At 38.9% G+C, this 14,215-nt stretch overlaps 1 protein-coding gene and 1 long non-coding RNA gene across 2 annotated transcripts in view; one reads left to right on the forward strand and one right to left on the reverse strand.

The window, feature by feature from the left end:
* Positions 1-14,215, reverse strand: part of dpp10 (dipeptidyl peptidase like 10) — a 253,536-nt gene that overhangs the window by 148,995 nt on the left and 90,326 nt on the right. The window lies entirely within an intron of this gene.
* Positions 1,233-4,535, forward strand: LOC102077537 (uncharacterized). The gene is made up of 5 exons (XR_002058712.2): positions 1,233-1,705; positions 2,429-2,507; positions 3,088-3,245; positions 3,607-3,693; positions 4,076-4,535. It is a non-coding gene; the product is annotated as an uncharacterized LOC102077537 (long non-coding RNA).

The following is a 14,215-nucleotide window of genomic DNA, read 5'->3' on the forward strand; positions in this document are numbered from 1 at the left end:
AATCAAATCTATCGACTAAAGCTATTAAGCATCAAGGGACGGGCTAATACGAGTAAGCTGTAAATCACTCCATTTCATCTTTAAAAGTGTGGATAGTTTAGACATTTCCATTTTCCTTTCTTGGTTTCAATCAGAGTTAATAAGATCGTGGGATCTGTGCAAAGGCCATCAGTCTTCACCTTTTTCTTCACATTTTCTTGTACTGTGAGCTTTTTGTGAATATTTTTTTTGTTGTTGTTTCCATTTTTCACAGCTTTTGGTGACGGAGACGTGTTCATCGTGCTCTAATCATATCCCTGCTTTCACTCATTGAAAGCTCGACATTCTCCAGGGACACGCCTCCAGATGTTCAAGCATTCCTCTCAGACCTGCTGTAGTTTAGAACTGGCCCCCGCATTACTGATTACCCTTCAAACTGTTTTCTATTCTATAGTTTCAAAAGAAAACTCACGGGAGACTAAAATGAATCATCAAAATGAATCAAAATATACTGGACACTTTCTCTTTGTATTCCCCTAAATACACTGCACTACACACTCCCCATTCTTTTTCCAAAAGAGATTCCCGCATTTGGTGTTTAAATGGGTGTTTTTTTAAAAGTCTTATTCTGATGTGATCATGTCTTTCATCTTTCATTTGTTATCCACCTCTAGAACCGCAGAGATTATATCTCATTGGACAGGAGTGGAGTGGAATATAGCAGTGTTGAAAAAGTGGTCTGTTTGTATTATAATAAAGACACGAATCGATCTGCGTGCTCTATTTTGTGGACAGGAGTAATCAATCCACTTTGAGGTGGAAGTCGGTCCAAGTCAGCCTTCAGCTCCACATAGTGCAGATACTGCAGCAATAGTATTAAGAGAAGCAAAACTGATCATTTACTTATCTTTTTTTCCCTAAGAAAACAACAAAAAAGTTCTGATATGGTTTTTTTTTTTGTCTTATATAATGTCAACCCTATAGAGTGTAAATACATAAATACCATTTCCACATTTAGATTTCTTTGTAAATTCTCTTGGGATCTCAAAAAGGTCTGGATTAACCTGTTGTTTTCCAGCTTTAAGCACGGCAGATCTGAGCAGCAAATATATGACCTCAAATTTTTAAAACTTAAATACATTTCTGGACAACAGAAATGTATTTAATTTAAGGTCCTGTTGCCCCTGACTGTTCCCCTTCCACCTACTACCCCACTGTCACCAGACCGCTTTGTCTTGCAATCATAAAGACCACACTGTAAAAACGATAACTAGTAATTGTTGATTTGAGTAAAGTTTTCAAATTAAACTGACTTAGAAATAAAACTTTCCATTTACAACCTAAAATAGCTTGTCTGCCCAACAAATTTCTTCCATTGTTGTCCTAACTAAGATTTTCTAGCGAGCATAACAAAGATTATCAACTTTTGAGTAGATTTTTTGAGTCGAGTTGGGAACCGGTGGGAAACCCCGTAGGTGACTGGCACACGTCGTGGTCTGAATAAGTTTGAACTAGACCAAACGAGCCTGAGCAGACTGTGTGATAGTGGTTTGTCGATGTGTTCTGAACTGAAAACCTGCTAAGAAACTTTGAACAAACGTGGCCAAAGTTGGATGAAAATTACAATTTTTCGACCATTACGGATTTTACCTGGTCTGAAGTTGGAGTGTATTATTTGACCATTTTTTGGACAGGTGCGGGAGCTGCCGGCCATTTGCCCTAGCAGGTAAGCTAACGACATCTGTTATTATGATTTTCTACAAGCGCTAGGCTGCATCCTCCTGAGGACCCAGGAGGGTGGAACGAGTAAAGCACTGAAAAAAAAGCCAAACAATAACATATTTAAGTCATCTAAGGGACTTATATATCATGTTTAAGCTAGCGAAGGACCGCGCGGGGGGTTGGAAATGATATGCCAGGAGTTCGCTGTTCTCGCTGCTCTAGCGAGCCTTGAATCCCCAGCTAGCTATCGAAGCTGGTGGTAACAGACGTCTCCGAAAACGTAGAAGCATTTTTGCAAAAATGTGTTGTCTTAATAAACTGAGCAGATATTTGAAATTTACACAGCTACATTCTCGCCTGAAAATACCTTAAAAGTTTACTTTGTGACCCAGAAAGAGTAATAAGAGTAATATTAAAACTAAGTGGCTGCCGCCATTGTTTGAAACTAGAATCGGCTGGGCCGCGCTATGAATTCTGGCATAGGGTGGGCCACGAAGGATACACCTGACCCATCCTTCAAAGCTGTGGAAAGTATTGTATTGTTTTGAGAGCCTTTTTGTTGGTGGAGTATTGATTTTATGTACAATTCCACGGGTAGACGCGATCTGTACGGTCCGACTTTGCACATGCGCAGTAAGGATCGGGGAGTCCGATCCGTAACTTTTTTCTCGTTTTTTTTCTCTACATTATATTGAAATGTTTCATTATTGCAAACATTTTCTCTCAGGCGGAGAGAGGTCGTGGAGTGTCAGCCTATGGTATCTGAGGTCCAGGAGAGATGACCTGCGCTGTTTTCCTCTGAGGAGGTAAGACTGTCCTAATTTATTTATAATTTAATTATTATTCAAATTGGGCATGATTTATACTTATATTGAAGCAGTACGGTATTTGCTGGGGTAATGCATTGGCCAACTTTATTATCTTGTGCTACCACTCCAGTCAAGGCCCTTGCCAGTGTTATATTGAAATCCTTACCCTGAACATTTCTGCCAGTACAAGAGTCCCCATGCTAAATCGAAATTGTGAAACAGAAAGGCAATCTCATAATTTTGACTTAGCATGTATTTTTTTTCTTTTTGTGCTAGAAATAGGACTTCTATAGTCTGAGATTGTTAGGGAAAGAATACTAAGGCAGGTCACAGAATCTGATTGGTCACATATTTTGGTGCAACTTAGAACATAATATGTATTTTCATATTGATACTGGGTTTTGTGGGAGGTGTTTCTATTCCTGTGCAAAAGACGTATTCATGAGAGATTTTTGAAGTAGGCTTTGCTGTTGATAACACAGTCAGGCATATAACATGGTGCAGACTGTCCAAGACAGCTACCCAGGAATTTTCTGTGCTGAATAAATGACAATATTTTGGTGAATGTATTGTTTAGATATCTGAAAATTTCATCGGATCACAAGCAAAGACCTCCTGGGGACCTTCAATGCATCCCTTGACAAAGTTGTGCCTGGCCTGCTGAAACTGTACTGGTCTAAGAAGGGAGCTCTTGGTGAGGAGATGGAAGACCTCCTGGATAAACTTGATGAACAGGTGAGTGAAGTGCTCCTTTATCTGACATTTTCAGAAGAGAGTATACTTTTCTCTTAACAGAAACTGAAAAAGATGTTGGCTTCAAACAAAACACATCAGTGGATATGTCAGTAAAAATGAATGTCATGAGTCATTGCTTTGTTCTTATTTGGCAGTATTTTATTTAATTTCTAAAACGAAAGTAAAATTGTTAACATGGTGGTGTTGTTGTTTTTTTGGGGGGGGTTGTACGTTTTGCGTGCTGCTGGGTCTGACCTGTGCTTTACTTTCATTACTATGAGAGTTCTGATTTTGCATTGTGTATAGTACACCATGTTACTTCACTAATTGAAATTCTTGTTTTCCACTGAATACTCTTTAGACATCCAACACTGTGTCCAACGGGCACTGAGAGGCCTGCCCATTTTCCTCAAGAGAAGATGCAACAGAGGTTTTCCTGAAGTGCTTAGTAAGTACAAAAAAGTAATGCAAGTAAAACTAATTGCTATGAGATTTTTTTAAAGGATGAGTTTATCCAAAATGGAAATGTACACTTTCTCAGTGCAGTCCAGATAATTTTATAGTGGGGATTGCAGTTGTCATAACTCTCACTCCTTTTTTTTCTGCTGAGCAGCAGCTGGGCATTGTTAGTGGTTGTTCCATAGCAGAAAATATTTTTGTACAAAACTCACAAGGTGGCATTAATTAAAAGAAAATAAGCTTTTTCTTCTTAAAACCTCCATGGGTCAAACGACCAGCATGGTATAGAGGTTAAAGTTAAAATCTTTAGAAAGTTCTTTTGTCTTTAGTTTTTCTTAGCTTTCAATAATTCATATTTTACTTTTCTTCAGGACACTGACATTTTGGAACCAGTGTTGAACGGTGCATCAGTTGCCATCCTCACCATCCTACAAGATGACGATGCTGATACATCTGTGCGAGAACATGCAGTTGTGTTGGAAGGGGACATTGTGCTACATAACATTCCAGATCTCTCTACTGCCCTGGCACACCTCTTTGGCCTTCTGTATGCCCTCAACATTGATTATCCAAAGCAGATGAGTTTTACCTTTGAAGCAATTCAGGCCATCTTATTTTGGCCTGGTCGGACAATATGAAGGCGAAATGGATAAATCATTATTCGAAATGTAAATTTTAGTCAGATGAATCTGTATTGTTGAGAATATATGGTGAAAATTTGTCTTGTAGTATTTTAAAAGATTTGTTATAGTGTTAGTTTCCTCTTCATTGATGGTAACATTTCTAAGAACTTTTAACTTCCATAGTTCATCATAGTAAGCCTGTGTAAAATGTCAATGTCTGGGTGCATAGGCAATCGTTTGTGGCACTACCCTATTTAATGTGCAATAGTTATGTTCAGCTTTTACAAGACGGTCAGGGTGTGTGTGCATGAATTATTAAGTTGCTGGACACTTTTCTTTTTTGGTTCTGGACTCTGGAATTTTAACGTCTCTCAAAAGAAACTGGCAACACGTTTTTGTTTGTTTGTTATTTCTTTTCTTTCTTTCTTTTTGTTTTTTTTAACAGAAATTCACCCTACTACCCATGACATTCTGAAATGTACTGAAAAGACTGTTGAACAAAATAAATAAGCTTTTAGATAACATTGAATTGTGCTTTGTTTTATTCTATATCTATTTATTAAGTGTTTTTTCAAGTATAATAACAACATACATTTTCCTTTGTTTATATAGGTAAATTTTCAACTCACTGGAGTAAGAATTGTATGATTACTCAACAAGAATATCTGTGTTTGGTGAAGGCAGAAATACATGGCATTGAAACCAGAATTTCTTCGTTAGACTTCCAGGATTATCCTAATTAGGTGAACAAGAAGATCCAAGTTGGCAGAACTTGTAAATCTTAGTTGAGTCAACAACAGTTGGCAAAAGTTGAGAAAACTCAAAAATCTCTTGCATCATGTTGCCTTGAAATTTTACGTTTTCTCAACATTTTCTTTTTTACAGTGCACAGCCAATGCTGAACCAGTATGTCGTTGCAGTTTGTAGTGATCTGAATAGTTTAGATCCCAAAACAATGACAGTGCTAAAAGTAGATTTAACATAGGACACTGGCTTCAGTCCATCTTCACTGATAGTGATTTTTATCAGCTGCTTTGAGGGGTTGATTTTTTGCCACACATACTTCTTCAAAATTTCTTTACAATTTTAAACAGTTTGTCTTGACTTTAATTGCTTCAACATTCCAGGATAGTTCCACAATAGTGAAGACCCCCAAAATTTTGAAAATGTTGGACATTTTACATCCACTTATTCATAAGAATTGCCAGGAAGTCAGGTGAAAAATCACAGTCCAACACTAATCGTGAACTTGTGTCTTGAGCTTTTTGGCATTTTATTAGTACTGTTCTTACATTACAATCACATTTCTGACTGACAGACTGCTGATGAATCTGCTTATCTCAGTCAAAACATCAGCATCTTCTCCAGCTGATAAAGAGTTCAGGAAACAAGCCTGACACTTATGTGTACTGCTGGCTAACAAAGCCTAGGGAGCAAACTTTACTCTGGCCTCTATACTACAGACTCCAAAAACAAATGGAGGTGGAAACTGAAATCAACTTGGTTACTAATGTAGGTTGTAAGCTAGCAACACTTGCAAAAGCTTACAATACTGTACCACCCTGAAAACTCCTAAAACTCCTAAAATGCTGTGTATAGTTCTTAATACAGACACATGAAGCCCACAATTAGGAAAAAGCAAAAGCCTGACAGGCTGAATATTCGTAATTCAGGTTGATATGCTATGATTAGCAAATCCCTGCTCGGGGAGACGTTTAGCAATACTCATTTTCTTCCTTGTCACCACACATCTGTCGGCTCAGGTTATTAGCTGGCAGGGAAAAACCCAAATGACCTGGGGCCAACAGTGGACTATTTTGGCCTCTGACATTCTCGAAGAGTTGCTTTCTAAGTGTAAAAGTCCGAGCAGGGCATGGAATGTGGAATTTGCTTTTCAGAAAGAAGAACTTGGATTCACTTCCATCTCCAGCACAGTGACAACGCAGAGTAAATCCCCTGTCAAATATCTCGAGGAACTGGGAGAAATGCCAGCAGAAGACCTTCACACTCGCATCGAGGGCAGACTAAACATATCTCTCACCCAAAACAGCGACGCTCAAATATTGACATGTTCTGTTTGAGCAGCTCTACCTTCAGAATGTCAGAGACGTGAAATTAATGTAAAGTAAACATGCCGCGTAACAAACGTACAAACAGCGTCGGGCGGTCATCTGTGATGGTTGACAAAGGTTTCTGGGTCTGAAAAGAATTTGACATGATAATCATGGAATTAAAAAAAATCAGTTTCATTCTTTGTGGGTGTGTTGAGTGCATTAGTGGAGCTCACATTTGCATAAATTCCTCTTAACCTTTGCTTGCGTGTACCACTTTCCGAGGGAGACTAATGGAGTTTGCCTGTTTTGGAAGAGGGAGTGATGCACACATTGGATTTGCTTGGATGATGAATATATGCGATAACCTTTAGAAAATTGTTTAATTTAAAGGTAAAGGTTGGATCTAAGTTGGTTAGCCTCCATAAGCATCTTCAAAGTTTCTTTCAGCCTTAATACTATGAGTTTCTGATTTGGTTGGATGAGAGGATGAGATTGCATACCACTGGCTTTGAAACAGTAAGCGGACACAGGATGGACACACTGCTTTTAAGGACGGGTTGCTGAGAAAGAATGAATTTTAAACCTGATGTGTCTGCATTTAGAAACCAATGGAAAGATGCAAGCAGTGGCAATGTTTCCCAGAAATGACAGAGTGAGATTTCCTATTTAGTTGTAAATAGCTTTTGGCTAATATTTATAGAGTTTGAACTGGCTGTTGGCAGAACAGACCTCCTTAGACTTTACAATGCAGCATTTATTGATAAGTGAAACATTTTGTTTTTAGGGAAAATTAAAGTTTTAAGTTCAATATAGCAACTCAGCAAACTGTGAAACCTTTGAGTGGTTTAATGCCTCACTTTACTGGAGTTATGTAGAGCTACAGTCTAGTGGAAACAGGTACATTGTGATATCACTAATCTGTGCAGTAATCTGAGAGACACCAGGGAGTTTATCTCCCACTTTTCTGAATATACCATATGTTGTTCACAAAGACAAATATTATTTGTAATTAGTACCCTGTGAAAAGACAACAGTGTTACGTTTTACTACTTGTCTGCTTCATTATTCTTTTTTTTAAAAATATTAATATAAACACAGAACGGCAGTCACTGACTGAATGACCACTGTTGCCTCAAATTAAAAGAATATTTAGGGACGACTTTTGCCGTTTCAGCCTCACAACACTGCTGTTCACTTTGTATCAACAAGCAAAGTGACAGCTGGCTTGTAAATGGCAGTAGTGAAGCCACCAATAAATATACCGTGCACAAACTGGTGCAGAATAGGTGTTCAAATATGTTGAGATCTTATGACCTCATAACAGCGTATAAATCATTTTACAGCCTCCCTTTTATCCATTTTCTCACACTTGTCAGGGTCCAGGTCATGGAAGAGAGCAGAGGTGCCTGGACCTCCCTCTTCAAAGCCAACTAAGAAACATAATCTCTCCTGGATGGCCTAGGTCTGCATGGTCTGCAGGGATCGCCACCCGGTTGGAGAAGCCTAAAACATCCCCGCTGGTTTCCTTTAGATCTGGAGACACAGCAGCGCTACTGTGAGCTCTACCAGAATCACTGAGCTCCTAACCCTTTCCCAGACCTCCCCAAAAACACTTGGAAGGAAACTCAGAAGCTAATCCATTCTTTTCCACCTGAGAACTAAGGCTTCAGACTTGGAGGAGCTAATTCTCATTACAGCTGTTTCATTTTCACTCTCATCAAACCATTTCAGTATTGTCATCCTGGAAGTGACCACTCAGGAGAGAAGTGCTTGATCGCAGATAAAGATGATCACACAGCAGACTGTTGTATTGATTTGCAGGGACATCTTTCCAAAGTATAACCAAGCCACCAGATTCTCTCACTGTGGATCTGGAATCTGCTGTCAGGAGTTCAGGTTTTTCTCCACTACAACAGCAAATGTTTTTACATTCAAAGTGATTTACAAATAATCAATATAATAACATCACTGGTGACCCATCTAGGACTGGGGTTTCAGTTTGGTTAACATTTTTTATTTTACATAGAATTTCTGCTTGTTTGAAACATGCACATGTAAATGCTCTTAACAGAAAACAATTGTCTGTATTGTAATTGTAACACTAATTCACAAACGTAGCAGCCATGTCCACCTTTTGGGCCGTCTGTGGCTATAAAATAATACTTCAATGAACTGATTATAACATGGCATAACCAAAATATATTTAACTGCACAGTATACATTAACACCGACACCTTACCTTCCCGAATGTTATCTAGATGTATCAAAACTTTAAACATTTAAACCTTTAACATGCACAGACAAATATAAAGAAACTCCACGAAACTGAACTGAGCCGATCTGCATTGTGTCACTGATGACTTCCAGCACATTCTCAGCTGGATTTATGACACAGCTGAGTTACACTTGCACTGATTGCAGTCAGATTGATGAGGGGATCTGAGTGTAATCTGTGCACTTCACAACAAGCGCTCACTTTTTTCCTTCCCCCATAAACGTGCTCATACAGAAGCTTGGTCTGCAGAGGTTCTTTGAATGAATGCCTCTCTTGGTGTCTTGCTTCTAACACCATGATGCACAGCGCTGGGAGAATAAAGGCGGTGGCATTAAAGCTAAGCAGGCTAGGCTGAACTGCTAGCATGAAGATCAAAGTCTGTGCCTTAAAAGATCTAAGTTTGGAGTTTTGCTTGGGTATGTTTGATGTTTTTTTGTATGTGCGTGTGTTTTTTGTGGGGGGGTTTTGCAGTGAATTGTAATGAAAAAAAAAGTGACAAGATCATTTTGTGAGAGACGGCGAACATGTCACTCCAACAATGAAGAGTGAAAAACATCTCTGGATGTGCTGTAATTCTGTGTGGGAGTATATTATAATTGGAAACGTGACAACTGAATTTTAAGGTACCCAGAGTGTGAGAATGAAATACTTTATTTTAAACAACCCAGTACAGTTGTGGAGTGCCAGAGACAGAGTGTGTGGGTGTGGAGAGCAGAGGAGAGTGTGGAGGCGATGGAGAGGTGGGGACACAGAGAGGGAGGGAAAGAGAGCCCCTGGGGAGGTGTTTCGCTGAGGTGTCTGCTGTTGATAAAGTATTTATGACCCTGGGGCAATTTAGTGCAGACACTCAGGAACTCCACGCTACCTCACCGCTGATGAAAGTTTCATGACCAAACTCCAGTGTCTGCTTCTGTGGCTTAGCCCCAGCAGCTCCACATTCAGCACATCACATTATTACAGCAACGGCTGGCACTTCTGATGGGGAGCAATATCACCACCCTGACTCTCTAATAAATAGCAGTCAAGCTCTTCCTTGGTTGGTACTCTTCCTGTACAATTCTTTAGTTTCTGTAATAAGCAGACATTTTCTTGTAATGCAAAGTCACTCAAAATGACAGATGCTAAAAGAGTGATTTGTTTCTTCCTGAAGGTTTTTCCCTATAATCTTGAATGTAGGATTTGAGTTCTGCATTCAAAAGCAGAGGGAAGCTGTCGCTGCTGATAAAAGTGGGCAGTGCTGACAGAAAACAGGGATTTTATTTCCAAGCCATACTGCACACTTATTTCTTTGATCAGCTTTGGAAGCGGTGCAAGAAAATCCTGTATAATGACTATTATTACAAAGTAAATCAAGCTCAAAAACAAAGATATGTTTGAAATGTTGAGAGCAACCAAAGTGTAGGTTTGGTTTCATCCAGTAAAAACACAGATGCCATCGCACAGGCAGAAATGGGACATACAGCCAGAGTCATGTAGCACCATGTTTAGCCACAATCCTGCAACAGATGCACTCAGAGGCCTGATCTTGACACCACAGGATTCAGTCTGGGATAACAAGCAAGTGAAGACAGAGTTCTCCAAACATTTTAGTCATATGTATTTCTGGCATTCTTTTTAATGACATTTTTTCACTGCATATTTCTTATTGGTGTTTTCTTTACTGGCGAGTGCCTTGATGCAAGGCATCCTGTTTTCTAGCTGCACCAAGCCAAACTGTGACTGATATCAGTGATCATGGAATTGACATTTTGCACACCCCATACCAACAGAGATCCAGGCTTATAGCTTGTAATGTAAAAAAAGATGATCGTGTGTATTTATGGATTAGTCATTCTTGAGATCTGCACAGTCACTAAGCCAAACAGCAGCCTTTTCTCTATGTTTTCTTTCATATTTGAACAGCAATTTCAGTTTTTCAGACGATCGAAGATCAGAGCTACCAAATGACCACCAGTAGTCCCTTTGAAGTGACCATAAGAATAATACTGAAAAATACTTCCCAATAACTGCCCATGTGGAAGACATTGTGCATAATTTTTGCAATTAAAAAATGAATATCAGGGTTATTTAGTTTATTGTGTAGCAACAGATATACTAAATGGTAATGAATAATAGGAGAAATCATGTCTTTGTCATCTTTGGCTATAGATCAAAGTAATAACTGTAATTATATTCAGATAGGATAAATGCAGAGGGTGGACTGATTAAGGGCCAAATGCCATCACACTGAGCTGCAGCAAGCTTCAGTCTCTACAAGGAAACAGGATGTGCTCCATCCAGCAAACATTAATTCATTAAGTCAATTTTATGCAACAGGGCTCAGATTATACAGCTCCGAGGCACCCTGCTGTTGACATTGCAACGTCATTCATTTTGCAGCTAGTGTAATCCTTTTATTACTGTTTTCTTATCCCGCTGTGCTTGTTGATACCATCGAGGGGTGTGTCAAATGAGCTGAATGAAATCCTAATGAGGGGGTCACCCAGTATAAGAGGATGACAGTGTCAGCAGTGGCTCCCATTTGCAGGTTTTTAAAAAAACTGCCTCATATTCATAACCAGGTTCATATAGATGTTTCAAAACTAAGTTTTGGATTATGCCAGGTAATTTGGGGATGTATTTTAACTACACTCACCAACCTTGTTATTAGATACGCCTATACAACTCCTTGTTAGCATAAATATCTAATCAACCAATCACGTAGCAGCAACTCAGAGCATTTCAGCATGTAGGCTTCTCCAAGACATTCTGCTAAACTTGAAACAGGAGGCTATTTTCTTGGCACACTTTGGGCCAACTGCTCATCATTTAAACAACATAGCTTGTTTGTGACCATGTCCATCCCTTTATGATGACAGTGTGCTTCTGATGGCTGCTTCCGGCCACCACCATGGCACAAAACTCAAATCACCTCAAACTGGTTTCCTTCACATGACAATGAGTTCACTGTACTCAAACAGTCTTGTCACAAGATCCCAGTCCAAAAGAGCACCTTTGGGATCTGTTGGAAAGGGAGATTCACGTCATGGATGTGCAGCCATCAATTCTGCAGCAACTCTGTGAAGCTATCATGTCAACATGGACCAAAATTTCTGAGGAATTTTTCCAGCAACTCGGTGAATCTGTGCCATGAAGAATTAAGGCAATTCTGGAGGCAAAAATGGGGTCAAACCAATATTTGAGCAGTATTTGAATGGTGATTGTATTTCTATTTATATATATTTTTGCTGGGACAACGGGAAATAAAGGCAATGATTTATTGAAACATTTGCAAACATATGTGGATATACAGTATATAAGACATAAAAGAAGAGTCTGTACACTTCTAATGAGCTTTAAAGTCAATATTTGATATGATCACCTTTATTCTTCAACACAGTCTCAACTCTCTTAGGGAGCTTCCTTGAACTTTCCCTTGGAATATTTCTCCAAGCTTTTTGAAGGACATTCTACACTTGATCTTAGCCAAAAGGCCGAGAAGCGATTAGCTTTTTGAAGGACATTCAAAGATCATCTTTGGATCTTGGCTGTCATTCTGTTCTTTGTCAAGATGATCCCACACTGCTTCAACAAAGCTGAGGTCCTGGGGAGGCCAATCCATTACTGATAGTGTTCAACGGTGTATGTCGCTATCCATTGCAAAGCTTTTACTGCACTGGAAGTGTTTGATCCTGTGGAAGCAGATTTCTTTTCTTTTGTATTAATCACATATTTAATCATATCACATTAGTAATAGTAATGTCACTCTCTCACTTAGTTGTATGCATGTTCACTACAGAGGGGCCTTATGCTCTACACACACAGTGAGGCCATTGTAATGGGAGATGTTAAACAGATAGTGAGACTCCTTCTGCTTATCAGGGATATAAATCCTTAGGTGACAGCCAAGCACAAAACAAGGTCATAATTCTCTCTGTGAGGGAGGAGGGCCAACATGTAAGAGTTTGTGGAATGTCCTTTGTCTGTGTCTCTGTATGTAAGATGTAAAGGCCGTGGCCACAATTCAGAGATCACCCTAGTGTTTGACTGGAGTGGTTCTCCCCACATTGCAATGTGTTTATTAAACCCACTTCAAATCAAGCTCACTGGGTGTGTTGCAGGTTATTGTTAAATTTTCCATAACAATCCCCAAACACTGTCTAATAGTGCTACTCTGCATTCATAATTACATTAATTTTGATAAGATACTGAAAAAAAACACACTCTCCTGAAGATGACCAGGTACAATGACTGGACTGAAAATAAGCGAAAAAACAGCAAATATCCAAAAAAGAACTTTGGAAGTCATTCAGAAAGACCTGAAGAACTTTTACTTATGATCACATTTGCTCCTTTGAAGCAAAATATAAAGAAATGAGGGGCAACTCAAGGCTTCTGAAAAGTATTCTATATCACAGGCTGCTATGTTTTTTTTGACAAGATAAAACATTTTCATTTCTTCGCCTAATACTCAACACCTTGTTACCAGTGACATTCAAATCTGGTTTCTGGCATCTAAAAAGAAGTGAAACTTCTTGTGAGGATTATTAATGCCTTAAAGATTACGACTGTAAAAACTTCTGTGCTGTTTATAATCAACCCAAGCTTCAGTTCTGTCAAGCAAAACATTTTAATTAAGACATATGAGAGTCGGTTTGGTTTGTCCAGCACTGGTCTACTGGTGATTCCAGTTCAGTACCACAATAATCTAACCTTGGACTTCTGCTGTTATAAACTTTTCTTATTAGTAAACAAGATTATCTCCAACTCCTGATCTCTGAATACATTAGATTCACTGATTTTACTTGCTTGAAGGACATTAATATTCAGCCCATCAATACTGACATACTACAGACCGGTCACTTAACATTACTAACACACCATATTGTTTGTTTGCGGGGGGGTTTTTCAGCTAACATTGTCAAGCTTGGTTATCAAGCTGTGTCCGTGAAGCAATGCATGACTCAGACACAAATATCTGCCACATAGGGCTATGAGCATGGGAATAAAAGTAGAAGAGAAGAAGAGAGAAGAGTGAAAACTTCTTGTACGGTATGCATCACAAAGTTATATTATTTGTCAGATAATTCCATTAAAGTCCTTCAGAAGGTAGAAGTGGCTCAAATTATTATCGTAGCAGAGAGTTATCAGCTTCAGCGGCTTCTGTCGGCGCATTTGTCAAAGCAGCTTGTTAAGTATTGATCAAAACAGGTGATGTAAAACAAAACGACGCAAAAAAAAAAAAATCATACAGTGTCATTATGGCGAGGGAACCTAAACACAGGGACCAAAGCAGTTTTTTGTATCAGGCTGTAAACGCGTTGATATTTGCTGTAAATTTGGACATTTTAACATCAAATTTTTCAGAGACTGGCTGGCTTTTGAGTGGCCGTTTGAGGAACTGTTTTTCATTTTTCATCACTCTGAATTTGTCTCTTGGCCTTGGTTGCAAAGGACTCTAAAACTGCAAGGGGTAAGAATGTTTCTTTTTAGTATGCATGAGTATATTTTACCTTTTTCTGAAACCAGCCAAGTTGTTAAAAAAAAAAACCCCAAAAGGAAATATGGAGTAAAAATGAA

The sequence above is a fragment of the Oreochromis niloticus genome, linkage group LG16, assembly GCF_001858045.2.
Source record: "Oreochromis niloticus isolate F11D_XX linkage group LG16, O_niloticus_UMD_NMBU, whole genome shotgun sequence".
NCBI lineage: Eukaryota > Metazoa > Chordata > Actinopteri > Cichliformes > Cichlidae > Oreochromis > Oreochromis niloticus.